General features: G+C 43.1%; 1 pseudogene across 1 annotated transcript in view; it reads right to left on the bottom strand.

Annotated features, from left to right (window-relative positions):
* Nucleotides 1–376: 376 nt before the first annotated feature.
* LOC144770434 (sulfotransferase 2A1-like) overlaps nt 377–22,223 on the bottom strand; it is a 443,056-nt pseudogene continuing 421,209 nt past the window's right edge. Inside the window, exon 7 of the transcript XR_013598894.1 lies at nt 377–5,203. The product of XR_013598894.1 is annotated as a sulfotransferase 2A1-like (transcript). The remainder of the gene's footprint in view (nt 5,204–22,223) is intronic.

Below are 22,223 nucleotides of genomic sequence, written 5' to 3'. Positions count from 1 at the left end.
ACAAAGAGGGTGGAGGGCAAAAATATTTGTTAGATTATGCTACGGATCCACTTTGCAGTGGCAATAATAAAATAACACTATCTAGGATGCTACCCTCTCAATTTTTATTCCTGGGCCCTTCCTGACAGGATTAAAAAGTCTTTAGGGTGTACTTCTGGAAGCGATGTTCCTGTCACCCTCTGTGCTTTGATCGACATGTTTAAGCAAATTCTGTCTGCCCACTAGGGGTCAATCGCATTCTTCAGGATTTAGATCCCATCAACCAGCCTCCCACAATATTTTTTTTTGCGTGGAAGTTATAAGTTACTATACTTGCCAGTTGTAGTAATGCTTCAGAGAACTCCTAAAACACAATGATTTTGTTAATAGTCAATGCGATTTTAGAACCATTCTCTTTAATCATATATACTTCCGACATTCGTGTCCCAGGAGAAATATTTCATTCACAACTTCTACTAAGATCTCACAGTTAATAGTGTGAACTCACACACACACAAATACAAATATATATATATATGTATATATACTCACACATCACCCACATGCCACCAATCCTTGTGTAGTAGCAGTGATACACCTCTCTCTTTTATTATATATAAAATAGAAAAACCCATATATGTAAACAAGTAATCTCTTACGCGAGTTTCATATTTTTCGCTCTTAACTCGGTGTCAGAGTGGTATGTCCTATTGTCACACTTTTTTTTAAACCATATAAGTTTCTTATTTTCATTAAGTCTTAGTAGTCATCCTTCTGATGAACAATTAAAGAACACCAATGGCACCTGATATAACTTTTCCCACGAAAAAATCAGGACTATAGCCTTGCTCATGTACTTGTCACTATAAGCAAGTAAACTACTGCATTAGAAATATGCTGCCCAGCAAAACAAAATGTCTAAAAACAGTACAGATTTGTTTGCAGTAGGTCACACCTTCTGCCAAACAAAAGCTAGTAGAGATATTTATTATGGGCAAACCCTAACCTCCTCTGGTCGCTCCATACCACCTGTTAAGCCTATTTCTCTGGTCCTTTCTTAAGGGCTTCAAACAGCTAAACTGTTGCCACAGAGAAAGAAAGCGCCAACACAAAATAAGTTAAGGTAGTGAGTGTGATGAGGTACAGAGATTAGCTGTAGGGAGGGGACGTAGAGTGATAAGGTGGGATGAAGTGGTGAATGAATGTTGAGGTTATGAGAGGTTTGGTAGTGAGAGGCAAAGGTGGGCTATAGAGACATGAATAGTGAGAGATATGTTAGGTAAAGATGAGGTACAGCAAGGGCTGAAAGAGAGATAGAGAGATTTAGAGTGTAGAAAGTTGGAGGTGAGCTAAATAGAGATGAGGTTAACAGTGAATTGAAATATATGGCAGATGTTTCAGGGAAGTGAAATGGAAATAGTTCAGTAAGGTGCACAGAGAGGGATAAGGCAGCAAGACAGATAGGTTTATAGAGCGTATAGAGAGATAGCTATATGGAGGTACAACTAGAGATTGGTAGAGAGAGGTATGGTCATGACCAAGTGTTGGAGCGAGGTACATTGAGACTGGTGTGATATACATAGGTGAAGTAGAGAGTTGAGAAAGAAAGGGTATAAATAGAGGTGTAAAGGTAGGTAAAAAGATAAAGAGAAAGGGTAGGGATAAAAACCTTAAGGTGAATTAAGAAGAGGGACCTGAGATAGAACAAATCGCCATTGAACAAAGGTCTCACTTGTTGTACCGATTGGTTCAGCCATCTAGATTTACTGGTCCTACCAGTATCAGTAACTTTAGGTGGCAGAATAACTATTTACTGTGATAGGACACGCAGAATGGGGTCTTATATGGGAGTGGAAACAGCCAATCCAGCAGTAGAAGAGTTCTACAAATTTCTGGTAGAGCAACTTGCTCCGCCAAACTATAAATGAACCCTTTTCTTTCTACCTGTTTGTTAAACCTGCTCCCTTATTTAGGCATCAGTGAGGCTCATATACAGTTGCCTTCTAAATTTCAATTTTGCAAATAACAATGATTGTTAGTCTTATACATTTGAACAAAATACGATTCTAAGTATGCTGATCTGACATGGCGATTTGATTTCTCTTTCAGGCTAAACGTGTCACGGAAACTCTTGCTGATGCCATGTGGATGCAGAAGGCAGAGGTGAAATACTTTAACAGTGTGGTTGGCGATCAATGGTTTAAGCTTTGCGAGGGGCTCCTTATCATTTTTGCAGTAGGGCCCCATAAGGTTTTGCTATGCCACTGTGGGAATTATTCCTTGTAGTGCGAAATCCAGGATTCTTGTCATCTCTGTTCAGAAATTGGAGGTATAGCATTTCATTGTACAGGTCAGATATGATGAGACTGACATGCACAAGGTTAGAGAGGAGAAAAATACTCTACTTAGTCTAACGTCCTGTAAGTCTATTGATAGAGGTAAGGTAGACACATGCTTCATCTGAGATTTTCAGCTAAGTCATAGCGCCAAGACACCCACGGGTATATGCCGCGCTTTATAAATTTTTAAAATAAATAAATAAATAAGATAAATTCAGTGATTTCTTGATGATTGTTGCAAGTTCTCTAATTGGCAACTTGTCAGTTTATTTCACAGCACCCCATGGGTCAATGTCTCATTTGCAATCCACTCATAACACACTGTAAGTATTCTATGGCAAGACTAGTACACAACTCTAACCTTGAACCAATCAGCCTGACCTAGTCATTTAACCGGTGCCCACTGCTAGGGGCACTAGGCTTACTCCACAGCCAGGTAGCTGTTCAGAAACAACTCAACCACGCAGCATGAACCTCAGGCACAAATAGAGGAGAAAGAGAGGGCAAGTAAAGGCCACAGGGATTGCAGGTGATCCAAAGAAAAGAACTCATGCAAAATTGTAATGGAAAACTAATGAGTTTACTTGATATCAGTGATGTTTTCAGGTGTAATGTGGTTGGAGATTCTCAATGTACAGGAGTGATTTTAGCCCTATGCGGAGGGATTTATACATGAATTTCAACCGATCAAAATGTGAGTAGCAAATGTATCTAATCTCTGAAGACTTCATAGTGTCTACTACTGCACTCAAGTTTTCTCCATGTTGATGGTCCAGATGAAGAACTGCCAGTGGAAACTAAAAACAGAATCAGTGGTCTTGCTCCTGGAACTATCTTCATGACACTGGGAATTGCAAGGGCAGTGTCAGATTTTTGCTTACATCCAATTGAGGTACACACTGGTTTACTCTGCACTCAAGAATATCTGAACTAAGACAGTGCAGGTGGACATGGGCACTGTCAGATCTAAACATAGGCAACCCATTGCACATGTAGTTGTGCTCACTGACAGTCCTACACAGTCAATCCTCTCCTTCTTCGTACTAAAAACCCATATAAATTGTACTAACAGTCTCACTGTGAACTCTTTGGTATATTTCAACTATCAGTACGGTATTTTATTAGCTATTGTGCTTCTTTTGAGATCCCTTAGTAAGCATCAATATATTGCATTTTCTGAATTTTGTAGAGATGGAATGGAGCTGATGATAGCCTAAAACCACCAGTCGAGCAGCACTGAAGGCTTTGATGTAGCTTCCAGAGCAGGCACTGGCCAGTCTTCTTGAATATACCATGCAGAGAATTCTGATTATAATAAGCTGTGCTCATGTTTCATAGTGCAGGGTTTGCAGTTTTCAATATAGAACCCACGCTGTCACTTCTGAAGCCCATGCTAAGGGGCTTATTACAATGTCATTTGGAGCTTCCTCCCACCAACACTGTGGAGGAAACGGGAGTGACCGACCTCCGTTCGGCAGTCCCAACGACCTAATTATGATGAGACCGCATATGGTGCAGTTGCATTCCTACATTTCTCTATGAGAGCATGTGTTATGGCCGTAAACTGGCCGTAGCACAAACTCCCATAGGCAATTGGGAGGTTGTGTTAATGGGGTGTCCCTGCACCCCATGCCATGGGGTGTCCCTGCACCCCATGGCAGGCACCACAAGTTGCCTGCCACAAGGTGCAGTGATCAATAAGAGGGCACCATAGGTGCCCCTGTGGCTCCCAACCGGAGGCCAAAAACAAAAGGGGGCCCTGCCAGGGGCCCCCAAACACACTTTCCGACAGACTTTCCATGACAGAATGCCTGGCATGGAAAGCCTGCCGGAAACTGTGCATCGTAATCCAGATGGCGTAAAACGCCATCCAGATGGATTGCGGGCCGGTTCTGACTGACCCCTGAGAAGCCGGCCAGAATGACTGGCTGGTTTCAAATCCGACTGACTGTATTGTAATCAGCCGGTCTGAATTAAAACTGACGATCTCAGTCGTAGGTCGGAGGCTTTACGAACAAGATCGTATTAGGCCCCTTAGTGCCTGATCACAAGTATGGGTGCTATTTAGTGCACTTGATAAATAACAATACCATGGGATACGTTATTTATCTAGTAAGATAAACAACACTTATTAGGAGTTATTGGGAAATTACATGCAATTTCTGTGTATAACGCAGCAAAATCCATATGGCACACCTTTCCCCTTTTAAATTTCTGCAAGTTTTGAACTGCCAAATTTTTGTGAATCTTGAGGTATTTAATGAAACCGATATTTATCAGCAGTGTTAAATACCTTTTAACTCGTAATTCCAACCTGTATGTAGACATAGGTTTACACACTGGTCGGAATATAACGAGTAACATATAATCATGTCCCAAATTTGTCTATTCTACACAAGCTGAAATTATATTAGTTGTTTATTAGGTTGGCCAATATAGGGAGGATTTGAGTAGTCCAGTTTCTGATGGATACATCTGAAAGTGGATTCCTCACCTTGTGAATATCCCCCTGCGTCAGCAACATTCGGACCAAAGTTGTTTATTTATGTAGTCGAAAATAAAGAATGGGATAATTTTACTACCACTGCAAAATATTTTCTAGTTTTGAGACCACATCTTGGAAAAATGGTCTGGTTCTCTGAAAGTCCACGTGGGCCAAACAGTCACTCATATCTCAGGACAATATCCATATAAGCCAATTCCATGAACGGAAAACAACTTCTTATTGCATTTTGGACACAATTTTGTTGTACATTTGGACACAGCTCAAGCAGTTTTATCCCACGGGAAACGCCCAGTCAATCCTTTCATTTTTTCTTGGTAGACACAGTCAAAATGTTCACTCTGCGCCACTGTGAAATGGTTCTTCCAGTCCCCTGAAATTCCTGCAGGATATAAAGGAGAAAGGACTCTTCAAATCACTTCGCTTTTAGAGAAATAAGATGAAAAACAATAAGCCATACACAGACTGGTTAAATCGCATGCATGAATAGATAAGGCAATACTTGCGATTTACTTCCACAAGTTGCAAAAGACTTAAAGTATTAGTTCAAAATTTTATAGACTGGTTGAAATTTCATAACTAGTGAATATTTTAAGGTTGTGAATAGAACCTTTGTTTAACTACCCCTCACTTGATTTGTCCACAATCCCTAAAATTGCTGTAACACAGCTGCCATACATTGGATGTTTCAGTTATAGATAGGCATAACTGCTGTAATTATTTCTAGTGTAACTACTTATAAGTACCGCAAAAAGAAGCGTAATCCAGCATTTAGCTCTATTTTCGCAAAGTGCACTCTTGCATCCAAAATGGGTCCGGGGATGCAAATTGTGATAAGAAAATAGCATTAAATGCTACCGGAAATGAACAGCAGTGCAAGCACACGCTTACTAGTTCGCTGTTCCTGTGCTCCTGCAGTAGGATTTTTGTCCCACATTATTCTAATTACACAAGCTGATGTATTCAAGTAATCTCTGAAATTTGGCATCACAAGAATAATGCATCATTACTGACTCCGATTACTCAAAATTTCACCCAGGCCTACTTTCAGTCCACTCCAGACCATTGTCTAAGGGCAGAACTAAAATACCTGAGCGTTAGTAATCTCTTCAAAATGTAACTATTCAAATGCTTATTTGAATGAGAAAATGAGTAATGATGTATGCGGGGTTCTTTCAGTCCTCACTCGACTCGAAGGGGCTGATTCACAAAGGCCCTATGCACTTAAGGTGGAGGTCCTGCAGTCGTAGCAGGACCTCTGTACTGCAGTTACCCATTACGATGGTCCCCCCATGAGAACTGGCCTCTGCCATGTGTGTGGGCCCCCGCAGAGGTTGCGGGCCTTAGCAACAAGTGCGGCGGTCGTCTGTGAATCAGCTCCTAGTTCTTTTATGCTGTATATCAGTCTTACATATCCAGAATGAGTGTTTAATTTGTTTGAAATGAAGTGCTGGTCCCCATAATTTGTCTTGGGAGGCCATGGTTCTCTTCTACCTGTGCAGTGTCCACCAGCCAGTTCCTGAGCAGAACCGTAGGTTGGGCTTCATGGACTCTACATGGGAAGAGGGTGGGGTCTGTAAGCAAGTTGCAGGGACTCTCTGAACTAGGACGAATGGTGGGAGCAATTGTGGGTAGTGCTGCGGATGAGCATAATGAACCCCCTCAATTAGGTTTGAGTTCATTTGAGAATTTGTATTGCACACGAATGCCCGTGGGCGTCTAGGCGCTAGTACCAGCCAGGTCCTGAGCAGAGCCGTAGGTTGGGCTTCATGGACTCTACATGGGAAGAGGGTGGGTCTGTAAGCAAGTTGCAGGGACTCTCTGAACTAGGACGAATGGTGGGAGCAATTGTGGGTAGTGCTGCGGATGAGCATAATGAACCCCCTCAATTAGGTTTGAGTTCATTTGAGAATTTGTATTGCACACGAATGCCCGTGGGCGTCTAGGCGCTAGTACCTGCAGGACCCAAAAAGGCTGCAAAATAGTAAACATGAGTCTAGTAGGCAAAAAACAGGTTTTTTGAGATTGTCCAAAAGATAGCAGCATTTGACTGTTTTTTTTATATCCACCGAGAGCAGGTTCCATGTTTTAACTGTCCCCAAGATGAGACTTCTTCCACCGCAGCAGGCTTTTTTGCCTAGGCATCTGTAAAAGCTTGACTATGACATTTTTAGAGGGTACATACCAGATCAGTTGCTGCTTCAGGTATTGAGGACCCACCCCGTGCAATGCCATGAATGCTAAGCATTGGGGTTTTGAATCTAATCCTTTTTATGTCCGATAGCCAGTGCAGCATTCTCAGTCCATGAGAGACTAGCTGAAACTTAGGAATCCAGCAGCAATCTTGCTGCTACATTTTGAAGGTGCTGCAGCTTATGTAAGTGCTGATTTTCGATGCCCATACAAAGGGCATTGCAATAATCCAGTCTGAACAGGACTAATGGTGTCACCATTGTTTTTAGGGTGTCCTACGGAATGAAAGGGCGAACTTTCCTGATCATATTTAAGATAAAGAAAATTGTAGAAGTAAGGGTGCTGATCTGATGTTTGAAGGACAGATTGTCACCAAATATAAAACCTAGGGGGCATATTATCAAGGGGGTTTATCTCCGCTTTTTTGGCCAAGAAATCGGAGATAAAATTATCTCCCTATTACCTAGCTGTCGCTAACACCAGTTAGCGACAGCTAGTAGGAGATAGCGACCATCTTGGGCCCCACTTTGCATGTCAGTGATATTTATCACTAATGACATGCAAAGTGGGCGTGCCAAGATGTTAGCGACTGGAAACAGTCGCTAACATCGCTATCTCCTATTACCAACTTTTGGAGATATTCGCACTAAGCGCGAATATCTCCAAAAGCTAACACCTGCCCTGAGCAGTTCTTAGCCATGTTATCCAATGGGAGGTGGATAACATGGCTAAGAGCATTAGCTCGGTAATGCATGAATATCGCTGACTTTTCAGCGATATTCATGCATTGCGGTCATTTTTTATCGCATATGCGATAAACCTTGGTAAACCTTGGTAATACCAAGGTTTATCTGCGATAAAAATCGCCGCAGCTCAGCGGTAAATTTTTGTCTCTAACCAAGCAATAGCGATAATTATCGCTATTGCTTGGTAATATGCCCCTCGGTTCTTCACCTTCTTGACTTCTTGAATTAGGTCAGGAAATGGACCTTTGATAGTAGCAACAGACATTCTTAATTGGGAAAGAGGTAATGAGGCATTTAAAAAGAAGCTGAAGTCCATACATTAGTTTTATAGATGGGCAGAACAAGGAGGGGTGGCAGGCATTTTATGTATAAGTGAAAAGAGATACTCTATGAATTAAGCTAGTCTGCAATGTACTCTGCTCATCACCCACCGCATGTACCTCCACCATTAGCCCCAGTACTACCCCACTGTCTGATAACATTGAAACAATAAGTATCGAAACTATCTACTCTGCTTTAAACCCTTGTGCAACAACACACCCAAATCGGTCCACTGTCCTCTTAACTCATCTTCGGGGGCCGTTTGTCAGCCACCAGTGGCTTAGACTAGCCTCAAGGATCAGAATTCAGGATGTGTGGAGTGACACTGACTAAGAACTGTAGGATTGTAAGTACGGTCATGGCTGGTTCTGGTAACGCTCCTCAAGCTCAGCTCCATTGAGTCTGGTCGTCTCACTTCAGTGATCAGTCAGACTGTGACTGCAGAGTAAGTGGGGCTAGCAGTAAGGACAAGCAATGCTGCTCACTGCGATGGTCTGAATGCTAAATTGCCTGGGCCAGAGGCTTCAAACTGTGGGGCGCGCCCCCCTTCGGGGGCATGGATGGTTTCCCAGGGGGCAGCATATGCCTCTGCAAGTACGTGAAAATGAAGATGGCCTGGAAGTGCTGCAATGTGCATTTTCTGCATTTCCAGGCTGTCTTCATTTACTCCAAAGCCCTTGAAGTGAATGAGAGTGCCGTGGGGCCAATTGTCAGTGAGTGTCCTGCTGTGGTCTCGGCTGGGTAGTCTCAGGAGTCTTATCTCCAGCACGCCGAGTTTTTCACAGTTATTTAAAGCCCATTTGCATATTTACATTCCTTTGTAAACTGGTTATCAAGGCTTAGGGGCAATCTGCCCGACATCCTCACTCGTTTCCCCCCCGCCATATTAGTATGGCGGGGGGGACCTCGGCGGACGTAAAGAACGTCCACCGCTTTTCCGCCCGGAGCGGAAAAGGAATAATATGGTGGCGGTGTCTATCAGACACCGCCAGCCATATTATGATGGGCATTTTACAATGCCTTTCCGTGGCGGCAATGCCGCCACGGAAAGGCATGCGGTCTTCACTTTGGGGGCCCCCTGCGGGGCCCCAAAGTGAAGGAGGGGTGGGAGGTGCACACGGGGGGGTACCTGTGGTACCCCCCTGCATTTGCATATACAATGCGGTAGGCACCGCGTGGTGCCTGCCGCATTGTGTATGCAAATGCATAAATGCAATTATGGCATTGTGGCGGGCGGTGCAGAGAGCACCACCTGCCACAATGTTATAAATGCAGGATGCGGCCGCCATTGTGGCGGACGCATCCTAATACCACCCACGGGACCCCCGCCCTTATGGTGGGCGGTCCCAATCCCCATCAGGATGGCGGGCAGGCAAAGTCCGCCCGCCATCCTAATGACCCCCTATTTTTTCTTCTGGTTCCAGTACACCCTGGGCCCCCACTCTGCCTCTTCCTTAGATTTGTATTTTACATTTACTGCCGTAGTGTGAAAATCCATTTCATGAAAAGGAATATAAAGTAGGGTTGCCAAGAGATAAATGCCAGCCATGTGTTGTTTAAAGAGATTTCAAAGAACTTGTCTTGACACCTAATAGGGTTATGAATAAAAAAAAGTATGTATTCATTTGGAGTGTGACTTTTCTGTCTTTTTCACTATAATTATCAGTACTGAATCATTCATGCCACCCTAGAATGCAATTAAAAGTGCTTTCTAATTACTGTTCGAAATATGCACAGTTAAGTGCTGAAAATACCGCTTAAGGTGACTGTTTATTTGTGTGTCTTCTGGGACATCAAAATAATGAGGCTGCCAACCCAAATCATAAGACTGGAAGTTTATTGCAGGATCAGCACATTATTTATTTCCTCCACCCTCAATCCCTGATTATTGCCATAATAGCAATAATTTAACTCATATCTGAAAAACTACGCCGCCGTCAATCACAAGCTGAGTTACTTCAAGTGTCTGAGAATGCACCCTTCATTCAGACCACTCACTCCTCATTCTCGCCTCTCACTTTCACACTCACTGTGCACTCACAGTGCTTACAATGAACTCACAGTTCATAGTTATGTATTTTCCGCATTTTCCACATAATCCATCATCTGCTGCATAATTTGCAGATTAAAAAATAACTTGTTTCTACCTCAAACGGTTCAAAATGTACTAAAAATGCAGAAACAATTTACCTCACAGTGGGAGGCCCTTTCTAAAGGTCGACTGGTCACCTTTCTGTTGCTTATTGCTATTTGTGGGTGTTAATGTGGTACTTATGAGGGGCAATAAAAGCCAGGACAGTGTTAACAGGTGTAAAAATGGAAAAATAATGCAGTAATGCTCTTATGAAATATGCAGCATTATGTAGCATAATTCGCCTTTGCTTGCTGCAGAATTTAGCCAACACTGCTGCATAATTTGACCTTCTCCTGCCGCACGCATAACTTCAGTGGACCTGTTTATTGTTCAATGAGGTCCCAGCCTGTGGCAGAAAGCATTGTGAATATGTAAGTCATTCATTTAAAATAGTTTTTACACACTATAAGCTAGGCTGCTGCAACAAGATGTGGTGCCTGAGATAAAACAAGCTCTTACAAAATATACTTTTATTAATAAGTAATCAAACTTTATCTAATGCAGACATTTTTGTAAGTGTCTCCAATATTCCAGATCTCAGCTGATTACACCCTTACATTACATCTGAAAAGAATACATCTTTACCACTATGAAGTTCTTTAAGTAGAGCCACTGGAAGCAGAAAAGGGCCACATTATCCCCTTCGCTTTTAGGCAGAGACACCACAAAGTCAGTATTAACCATTCAGGGGCAGTAGTTTTTCTGTGAAAGCTGAGTCCATGGGGTGACAGGTATAATGCCAGCATGGTTGCATTCAGATGAAGAGCCCTAATCTGCTCGATCACTGGGGCCTCAAAGTAATGGTCTAGGAGACAGAGGAAAGGAGTGAGATTCATACATATTGTCAAAGAGAAGGCCCAGAACAGGGAGCACTGTATGGGGACTAATTTTTATGTTTACAAATGGCCAGGGACAGCTTCTTTAGAGAGATTCCCCAAAGAAGGGTACAATATAAGTGTTTCTCTTCTGTGCTAGGGGAGTCTGCGCTGCTCTTGCAGCTCCTCCTGCACCTTTGCATTGAATTGGAGGTGACCCCATCTTTCTTGGGGCACCACATGCCGAAAACAAGCAGGTTCTCCTTTAGAATGGGCCATGCGCCACAAGGCATTATGCGGCTCTTTCTCGAGTGCATGCATTTTTTGAGCAGCGGCTCTCCCGCTGCTCTGGGGACAGCCATGCTGCTTTGACTGGTGGGCTCACTTCCTCTGGGGCCCGGTCCCCCTCGGGCAACCCACGCACAGGTTAGTAGGAGTGCAACTCAGGTAGCCCAACCCTGGCTGCTCTTGCCTGCTCCCCGCCTGGGCAGCACCCTTGCAGCCTTCCGCAGCAGTTGGCCCTTCATTCCGGCCTGCCCACTGCCATTCCTGCAGGCAGAAATGGATGCGGTGGCCGGTCTCCCACTCGCACTCCCCCTTCCTTTCTGCTGCACCCGGGGCCCAGGAGTGAGGGTCTCCACCTACCTTCACAAGGAGCTCAAAGGTGCTCCCCAACTTCCTCTTCGTTGGGGCCCACGGATGGGATCCTGAGCCCTTGAATCCTCTTCACAGGGTGCGCGGCGGCGCTCAAAGCCTTCATTTTCGACAGAGATCGGGGATGGGCTACTGGGCCCCTGGGAAAGTTTTACAGGGGTGCGGTGGTGCTCCACGACTTTACTTCGTTTCGGCCCAGAGATGGGAACCTAGTCCCCCTAGGCACCTTTGTGGGAGGATCAACGGTGCTCCCCAAAAATCACCTTCTTCTGGGGGCAGCCCCCGGGACCTGAGCCACGTAGGGGGCACATCGGAGACTGGCGGCATAGCCCCATGCATTTTGACATCAAACCAATAAAAGTCGAAGAACGCCTACCTTCTGGGGGGCCTATCTCAGCCCCGGGTGGACTGATTTCACTGATCTTGGTATTGTTGTGCTCCTGGTGGCAAGCCTTAGCCACCTGGAACACTTCTTGCCACCCTCTTAGCCTCCAAGAAGGCGAACTCAGCAAGAATCTGTCTTCCCTGGCTCACTGCACCAGACTTTCACCTGGCTGCCCTCAGCAAGACCACACCTCAGAGAGTGCTCCTCTTCCTGTGCAAGACCTTTTAGGAGAAAATGGAGGGGGCTGACAGGAATGCACTTCTGCCCTATCCTGCAGTGACGCATCACCTCTCTGCCCATGATCCTTCCTTCTTGCACATGCGTCTGGGATACTTCAAGATGGTGTAGTCTTGGGGTCTCATGCCACATAGTCTCTGAAAAGCCCTCTTCCCCCAATTGCTGACATCAAGGCCCGGCAGCAGGCCTGGTGCCTGACACTGGGTGACAGCTGCTGATTGATACCCTGCAGTTTCCCCCCATCTCTCCCTCTTGAAAAGAATATCTCTGCCCTGGGGAGTGATGTCAGCAATCCAGGCAGCTCAGATGGTCAGGACCACCTTCTCACAGGAATAATATGCTTTTCAAAGGAAAACTGAGTTGTTTTTATCCAAATTCAAAATGTCATCTCCCACAACTCCCTACTCACATACAGTTTTGAGGCATTGGATTTGTGACCTTTTACGTTGCCAGGTGAGGCGAGGCCTGGAACTCCAATGACTTGGGTAAGATGGAGATTTTCGATGACATGGAGGATTAACAAATTACTGCCTTCGTGAAAAAAGAGCATACAAATTGCATTTTGTTTTGTACAGACATTGTTGTCGAGCTAGAATATGCTTATTAGCCACATATCTAGTTGTCTATGTTTTTGTGTTCCATTACCTGTTGTTTGTCTATTAATATATATATATTCTCTATCTTCCAACTAGAGACATCACAAGGACGACCACAACGGGTCCAGACCACACCTATATCATCAGGTGATTTTTTTCCTTGTTAGAAGATGTCATATACACAGTCATAATTTTAGAATTTTTCACTTCTTGTGTTTCACTTTCGTTTTGCAGTAGCATTTTTCATATGCCTAGGCCCTGATGAAGGCAATGGACATAATGGTCCAATTTTGCCGAAACATGTTGACCACTTTATCAATCTGGGTATGTATTTGTTAAAACTACCTTTGCTGCTCTTTTAATATTGGTGGAGCAAGCAATACACAGAATAAAATTTATAGTTGCTTCCTCACCCAATTTTATCTTTACCCCCACTATCACTCACTTTTCTCTGCACTGCAAACCAGTCACACATATATCTACATAGGAACACTACCAACAGATCATTCTGGTCACCACCAGGTTTGGAGGGTATAACATCTAACCTTCCATGTCTACTGGTGTTGTTCCAAGTAATTGGTCTACAAGGTATCCCAAATGATGAAGGGCGGTTCCGTGTGGTGACTGATGGGTATTCCTTGTTGGTCATAGTACTACTCAAGGTATCCCTTGGTTATCTGTACTGTGCATATAATCAAATGTAGGATGATATAGACAACACCGGTATAATGTTTCACACATAGACCCGTTCCAATGACCGACCTCATATTGAGGTGGAGAGAGGCGGATGTGGCTCTCGAGACAACTCTGAGGAGTAGGAGACCAGCCAAGTGTGAGGGAAAGATGCGTGGAGCAGACAGTTACCAAATGAAGTATGGGAAATCACTGGCATGGTGCTTCCACCATATAATGCTGATCTTGGCTCACCTGGAGGCCGCCATGTCTTTTCTGGTCAACCTTTCAACAACCAGCCCCCAACTACCAGCATAGTTATTTCCTGGCAGCAATCCTGTTGGGACCAGAAACTGCTACTGCTTTTACTCTTTTCCCGTTATTTATATATTCCTACTCTTCCCATGGTCTTTATAAGAATTAACAATCAAAAACAAATAAATAGCTAGTATTTTTTGTGCTTGAGATGGTCATGAACCTCTGATATATAAGACATGACTCAGGTGGTCTCCTCTCTAGTTCACCCTAGTCCCAGCAAGATGGAACGCAAGGAAGCCTTGTTAGGGCTGGCAGGGGCACTATGGGGACAGGCATTGCAGTCCATTTACTATATATATATGCCTGGCCCCTCACATACTTCTAATTTAAATTCTTCACCAATCACCTGAAAACGATGTAATGCAATTACTTTGCCTAAAAAAAAATGGAACTATAAATGTGTTTATGTACTGTAAAGCGCTCTGACATCTAACAGTTCTTATGAAAAGTGCTCTGACAGCCACCAGACCTTGTTTACAGCCCATAAAAATCCAAATAAATTGTATTGATCCTGCTGTCTTCAATGCCACTGACATGACAATGCTGGATTTTGTTTCTGACCACAACTAAAGCCTGGTTATTTCTGTAAGAAAAAAATATCGATAAAGGAGCAGCAGAGACAATGAGTATGTATTACTTCTTAATGGTTTATGCAATATATTTAGGAATAATGTGTATATGTCCCCGCTCAATATAAGAGAGGGGTGTAAATTGGGAACACTAATCCCTATCGTTGTCATCTGAGGGTATGGGAATCTCTGCCAGCCAAGGTGGTCTCATAATTCTACTCTTTGGAGGTTCAAAGTTTACAGGCAGAGTCAAAAGGATGAATACTGTGGGGGTAACAATTTAGGAGGTCTTCAGTGACTAACGACTGAGCATATTTGAGGACTCTGAATTTCAACATCAACACAGAGGAAGAACATGAATAGAATTAACCGATTTAAACTGAAGGAGGGAGCTCTTCTATTGGTAAAAAAAAATCGCAAATTTAGTTTGATTGAAAGTTTGTTAAAATAGAAAAGAAGGCCATGGATTTTTGGTACAGAATAAACAGGGAATCATAATATGTTAGGTCTGATCAGACAAACATATAAGAACATTCTAATATATGAAAAGATGGGCAGATTATTAGTGCTCAGAAAATTGGATGGGATCCTCCTTCTTAAGTAAAACCTATCATGCTGTACAGCTTTCTGGTTGCAAAGACATATTTTTCCATGCCAAACGCTTGCTTAGGAATGCATTCTGCGCATTGCTTACCAGAGGCTTTGTGTTTTGTGACTCACATGTGTTAGTTTTCTATTCGCTGGCTTCATTTGTTTTAGCCCATCCACTTGGTCTTTGCCTCTCCAGTAGAGCACACCCTGTTTAACACCTCTCTGATTGACTCCTTCTTCTTCCATGAGTGCCCGCTCTTTGGGAAGAACATTCTCTTTTTTTGAAAGCACTCCGTGAAAGTGCATGCTTTTCCAGATGTCTCCAGTTGTCTCCCTGGCGAGCATCTCTGGCCACCCCATCATTCTACGCTGTTTTCTCTCCTGTGTTCTGCTCTACTCCAAGGCCACCTTCTAATACCATTTACATTCCCCCTCCTCCTGCCCTCCATTGCCGTTTCTTTTCTCTCACCATCTGTGCCTATTGTGCTTTTGCCCCTGTGAATATGTTCTTGACCTTGTCCTTTTCTCGGCAGTCCTCCAGGTTCTTTCCTATTCATGCACTTCTCCCTCAGTCTACCCATTCTCTATGTTGCATTGTCTCCACCCGCTCCACACATACACCTACCCCCTTCTTTTTGTTTAAAGTGCTTGTGTGCAATTGTTTTTTTAATAGCACTTTAGCTCTTTTTTATGTGCCTTATTTACATATTAGTACAAAAATAAATGCAGGAGTGTTGCTGCATGCCTACAAAATGAAGTGATGGTTGCATCATAAAACCTTTTCTTTTTTCTAGTTGTAGCCATGTTGCACAGCAGCCCTAGTGCTAAACATAATTTCTAAAAGCATTGGCAAAGACGATAGTTCTCACAGGAGAGACCTATTGACGGTGCCAATGCTTGCTTAATAAGTGAACGTTTTTCTTCATTCAATGTCTAGTGTGGATTTGTATTACTCTGTGCAGCAATGTGGCTGTGTGAGTCTGTGAATGTGAGAAAGTCAAAATTTGGACGAGCCAGTGAGTTATTTTACAGTCACTCAAATCATAAGCAAATTATACATCAAAACGTGGTTGCATATGAAATGAAATGACAATGTTCTTCACCCAACACCATGCAAAGGGAGAAAGGCAGGAATGCGTACTAGCTCCTTCCATATTTTTATGTTATAACTGCAACCTAATAATTGAACAAGAAAGGGCAGAAAAGAGTGGCACAAAATTGAGTGCCGGGTTTGTTCGTGTTCTTTTGTACCCTGATAATGCTGTACTTTTAGATCATACAAAAACCGTTTCAGTGTGCATTGAATGCAAAATATCAGCTCACTAGCAGAAACCAACTCAAAATAAACTCTGCTAAAATCTCTAATAAGCAATTTGGAGATAAAACTATTACAGATTGCATAGTGGCCTACCAACAAAATGAGAAAACATGTAGATTGGTAAAAGGGTATTTGTCAGGAAAAGGTTAAGCTGGCTAGCGTTTGTGGGGATAGAATGTACTGCATCAAAGTCTTGCATGAATGATCTTAGGTCCTTTAACTTTAACTAAGGAGTCATTTCTGTCCTGGTTCTAGTGAAGGGATGTCTTTGTATGTATGAATATATGTATATAAGTAGTATGTATGTATGTATGTATGCATATATCTATGTGTCCACGTGTCTATTTGTGTACTATAGAGTGCTGTATAGTAAAAATACACAAGCTTACAGTCAAATTAGTGGTCATTGGAGTTTTTTGTTCCACCATTCCTACAGGGTAAGGGGGAGGAGCAGCGTTTAAGCCATATTTGACATGTCTTTGGAGTGTAGTTCCACCCTTACTTTGGGTTAGGGTGAAGGGCATTATTTAAGCCAAATGCTTTCGGTTGGAACCATTGTTCCACCCTCACTATGGGATATGATATGATAGATAATTTATTGCACAATTAATTAAAATCATTGCAATGAGGCCACATATAAAAAAAACAGTATAAAGGCATGTGTTCCAATATTATAAAAAAGGAGAAAAAGTTATTTCAGTTGGTTGCTCAAAAAATGTATAAACATGAAGCCTTTAAAAAAACGTAGGCACAGCATAATGTAGTTCTGTGCGATGGTCGGAATCCAGAACTGCCTTTACTTTCATCAGATATTTCAAGAAGCTTGCTGCCAGCTGCACTGATTCGCCTTACATGCACTCGACTAGGGCAGCTTGACATGTCTGTATATTTAAAATAAGCCAAATGGGCGAAGCCAGTACATTCTCAGTGGGCATATTGTCTCGCAGATGCACAGTGTGTGAGTTAGAGAGTCCTCTACTGCTCCGCATGCTCGGCACTTAGTAGCTACAGACTCTTTACACGCTCGCCCATATTTGTATACCAACAGGAGGATCAATCTGAACCGCAATTTCATTAATTGATGCTTCATTATTGGTTTTAAGAGGGAGGACAGGTAGTGTGACAAGGTCCCGCTATTATAGAGATGTGATGCCCAGCTTCCATGACTTAAGTTTTTCAATGTTTGCATATCACTGTTGGGGGACAGTAACTTTGCCTGTTTTGTTAAATGTCTTATAGGTAAGGGGGCTGACCATATTTCCTTTGCTTCCAATACCTCGACACAATGGGCTAGAAATTCACACCTGGGGACCTTCTGGGGTTTATCATTGTCCAGTTGTTTTTCTTTAGTGTGTTGTCCTGGGCGTGTTTAGCTTTTAGACAATACACTTTAAATCTAGCTTTCAGGATCCACTTTGGGATGAAAGGTTAAATCCCCTACGTACTTGCGCATTGGAGGTAGACGGCAAACATTTTGCCCTCATTATTTTGATTAAGGGAGTGAGATCAGGTGAACTTATGGCTTTCCTTGCTCTACAAATTGAGCTGTTCCTTGCATTGGAGTGATGTGAGTGGTCCACACAACTATGTACTTGTAGGAGGTCACTATCCCAATAGGTTTACCTGCAATGTTCCATGCACATTTCATTTTTGTTTGCTGCGAGATTATCATTGCCTTTGTTTTTGCCGCGTTTATTTTTAAATTGTTCTCTCTGCTGTATAGAGACAGTGCTGTTACCAGCCGCTGTAGACCAATCGGCGTTTGATCAATCAATATCGTGTCTTCTGCATATTGGAGCGATTGAATTTAGATTTTAGCTAGTTTGGGAGGAAATGCTTGTGCTTCAGCCAATCATTCAGGTAAATCGGCCAAGTAAAGATTAAAAAGTGTTGGGACCAATAAGCATCCTTGCTTTAAGCCTTTGTTGGCTTGCAATTTTTTGGTGGTGGACCAGGCTGTAGTGACTCTAATCTTGACCCAGGTGTCCGAGTATAGAGCAATCAGTGCTGTTAAGAGTGTATTATCAATGCCCCAATTTTTTTGTTTCATCAATAGTTGCTGGCGGGACACACTGTCAAAGTCTTTTTGGTAGTCGATCTATGCAAGATACAGAGCCCTGCCTTTTTTTGCCAATGTTGTTTCGATCAGGTTGGAAATACCAATCAGGTTGTTTTCAATGCACGGTCCCTTTTGGAACCCTGTTTTCGTATGAGGGATCAATTTGTGCGTTTCAGCCCAAGCCGTCATCTCTTGCAACTGTATACTAGCATAGCATTTCCCATCCACATCTAGGAGCAGAATCATTTGATAGTTTTCTGGGATAGATTGGAACCTTTTTAATGAATTGGGACAAGAAGGGATCCCCTCCATGACTCAGGGATACTTCTTCCCAACCTGTGTTCCCAGAATAAAGGCGCCATGATTGTTGCCCACTTACATGCCATCCCTTTGAAAACCGTGCGTGGAATACCATTGGGGCCAGGTGCCCCTCCAGAGCGCATTTTTTTAATACGGTGCAAGACTTCGACAGATGTGATTTCTTTTCGGTCATCGCAGTGGTCTTGTGACTCCGTGCTCCGCTATACATTGGTAATGTTTTCCATAAGGGGAATTGTGCCATTATAACTCGGTGTTTTCACATAGAGAACTTCAAAGTAATTTTCTCAAGCTGTAGGCGAGATATTTGTAATAGTGGGGCGATGAATAGATCTACACCACTTATTCATCCAATTCCAGAAACGCTTCTAGTCTAGTGATTGTTTATTCTCGTGTGCTTTACTCCAGTGTTTTTTTTCATCATTCTAGTATAGGCAAATCTTGCTTTTCTATATTCTCGGCTGTTATCTTTATATTTTGCCTTTAGAGACCTATTTTCGGGCGCCTCCTTAGTGGTTTTTGCTCATGAGGTTATGTAGTTTGTGTTGTATTGCTTCTGAAAGTAGCTTTTGTTTTGTGAGGCAATCATTTTTGGGGGGAAATTAGTTGGTCTTGCATTTATCAGCATTGTTAATTTTTCCCTTGTTTCTTCCAAGAGGAGTTCCCATGATTTAGATAAGTGAAATTCACTGCTACCCTGGGTTACTTTGCTCAATAAAGATTCCACTTCAAAATAGATTTTTTCTTGGTGTTCTATCGCCCACCTTATTTTGTTTATTGGTTCCAGTTTTTCTTCCTCACCAATGAATTTGATTCTGAGGCGGCAGCATTGTGTGACTATGATATTACAGGTAATGATTGCGTGGCCACTTGCCACTGTAGGAGTGACCTAGAAGTTCTGGATTGCGTTGAAAAGGGCAATCGAGATCCAGATGTAGTCAAGTGTAGCCAATCTAAAAATTGAAAGGTGAGTGTAAGCTGCTGGCGTGTCAGCAGCTGCTCTACCGTTTAAGATTTGGAGGCGCAGATGATTAAAGAAAGCTGACAATTTGAGGCCAGGATTATCTTTTCATTGGTCCTGGTCATTTATATCTGGAATAGACCAGGCGGAGTCGTCCAGGGCTACCAAGGGGGAGTTTAGATCTGAGGCCATTATATTGGCATTAAAGTTACCCATTATCATCCATATGTCATCTGGGCACTGGGAATGGAGATCACCTATTGTTGGTAGCATTCTACTTAGGGTTGCTTCTCGTTTGATCTTGGATGGATGAAGATAGCTGCAAGCTAAGATCATGGGCCGGCAAGTCTGTTTTTAGCCACGTTGCCTTAACAAAAACATAATCTCCACTTCCCTCACTTATCTGTGATACCTGAGCGGCCAAATTGTTTTTTAACGTAAATGGCTACCCCACCCGTGGCGTGGTCACCTACTTGATAAGCGATGGCATGTGATTCATAGACAGTGTAATCAAGCCATGGTGTTGAGGTCAAGCCCAGGTTTCCTGTACCACAATGATATCTTATCTCTGGAGATGTTGAATTATTTTTACTCTGAGCTGCAGGTGGAAAGCGCCGGGACACTCATATCGAGTAGCCGTGCGCTATATAAAAGCTACATAACATAATATAACATAACAATTGCGTCCCTTTTGTCTTCGTCGGCTGGTAGGCCCCCTAATACCCCAGGTGCAGATTTTTAACTTGGAGGTAGGATTTTGCTAGTTAGGGAGAGGGGTTTAAAACCCTTGGTAACTGTTGTACAGTGCTTTGCTTCCCTCCCGAGCTAGCACTCTAGATCTCACCATGTATTCCAAGTTCTAGAGTTCTCTCTTGCCCTGTTGGCAGTTGGAGCTCTGGTCAGACAGGGAGCTGATCTACTAATCTCTGTGCTGCAATAAAGCTTATATCAAGCTTACCTCTACATGTGGTCTTCAAACAATTTACATCATTTGGCGACTTGGTCTGGAGAAGCGTCTGACCACTGTTCCCTCCTAAATGCTGCAGCTTGAATCGATTTCCAGAGAAGTAGAAGCGCATCAACTCCCTAAAGAACCCCGTAAGATCTACAGCGTGTACACGGAGTATCGCCTCCGTTTCTTCAGCGACAGCGACTTCCTGATGAAAATTTGCGGATTTTTAGGTTGATTTCCTACTTTCGGCACAGTGTATGACGTCGTCTCTTCTAACGTCTGAAACTACGTTTCCTAGCAACTAGTCACCGACAGCCACGTCATCAGCCTACGTCCTCGAACTTCAGCAGCGTCACCAGAACCAGCTATCTTTGCCGGTGAGTCTCCTAGCGACGCTGTGTCACTGAGCGCTGAGCGCATCTTCCTTTACGCGCAGTCTCACGCTGTAATCAACGTGAAGCGCCTGACGTGTCACGTACACGCATGACGTTGTCGGCCATCTTGGTGCCGTTACCCTGGTTACACGGCAATAAATACAGAAACGTAGCACACTCGCCCAGCGCACATTAAACGGAAAATAAAAAGAGAACGTCATTTCGATTGCCAGAGTACACATAGCGCTTGCGTAGTAACGCACATTTCAACCTGGAAGCTCATCATTGCACAGATACTTGTTTTGACATCATTGGATACGCCCGTAATAAACTAGTAAGCATCAACAATCTACCACAATTCATTTGTAATAACAGTAACTATTTAACGATATAACATAATTTTGCCCTGCTGTGTAGTATACTTGTTTTGTGGATCAATTGATAACTCTCTAAAGAGATGGCCCAATCGATCAATGTTGCTCTTCCTCCTCAATTTCTGTCAGAACCAGGTAATCCTCACATTCCTTGGGAGGATTGGATAGTCATGTTCCATAACTATATTGAAGCCCTAGATGGGGAAGACTATTCACCCAAGCGAAAGAAAGCACTGTTAATGACCACGTTGGGTAAAGAGGGGCAACGCTTGTTCAGATATCTTCCACAAGTTCTACCTGCAGGGTCTCAAGCTGATTTTGACGAATTTAAAGAGGCGGTATCAAGATTAGAAACTCGCTTTGGTAAAGAGGAGAATCTCATATTGCAGAGATATAAGTTTTATAAGAACAAACAGTTAGCTGAAGAGAGTATTGACGAGTTTGTGGCAAGACTACGAGAGTTGTCGATTAAGTGTAACTTTGGCCAGATGGCAGATGAACTAATAAGAGATCAATTAGTTGTTCAAGCCAACAACAGAAAAGTGCAAGAACGTTTGTGGGCAGCTAAGAACCCGACATTGAAAGTCGCCATAGAATTGGCCAAAGTAGTAGAAGAGAGCGAAAAGTGTATGAGGGAACTACAAAAAAGTGGATTGGAATCCAAAGTGGCTGAAGTCTCTCACAAGAATTCTATTAGCGACAATAGCGATGATGAATCTGCTGCCATTGCAATCGTCAGGAAGAAAGGCTACATTCTTCAGAAAAAGAATGTGCCACAGACATCGTATATCAAGAACAACCAGAAAACATGTTCA

Source organism: Lissotriton helveticus, chromosome 7, assembly GCF_964261635.1.
Source record: "Lissotriton helveticus chromosome 7, aLisHel1.1, whole genome shotgun sequence".
Lineage (NCBI taxonomy): Eukaryota > Metazoa > Chordata > Amphibia > Caudata > Salamandridae > Lissotriton > Lissotriton helveticus.
Note: the sequence above shows the minus strand (reverse complement) of the source record. Positions and strands in the feature narration are given on the sequence as shown.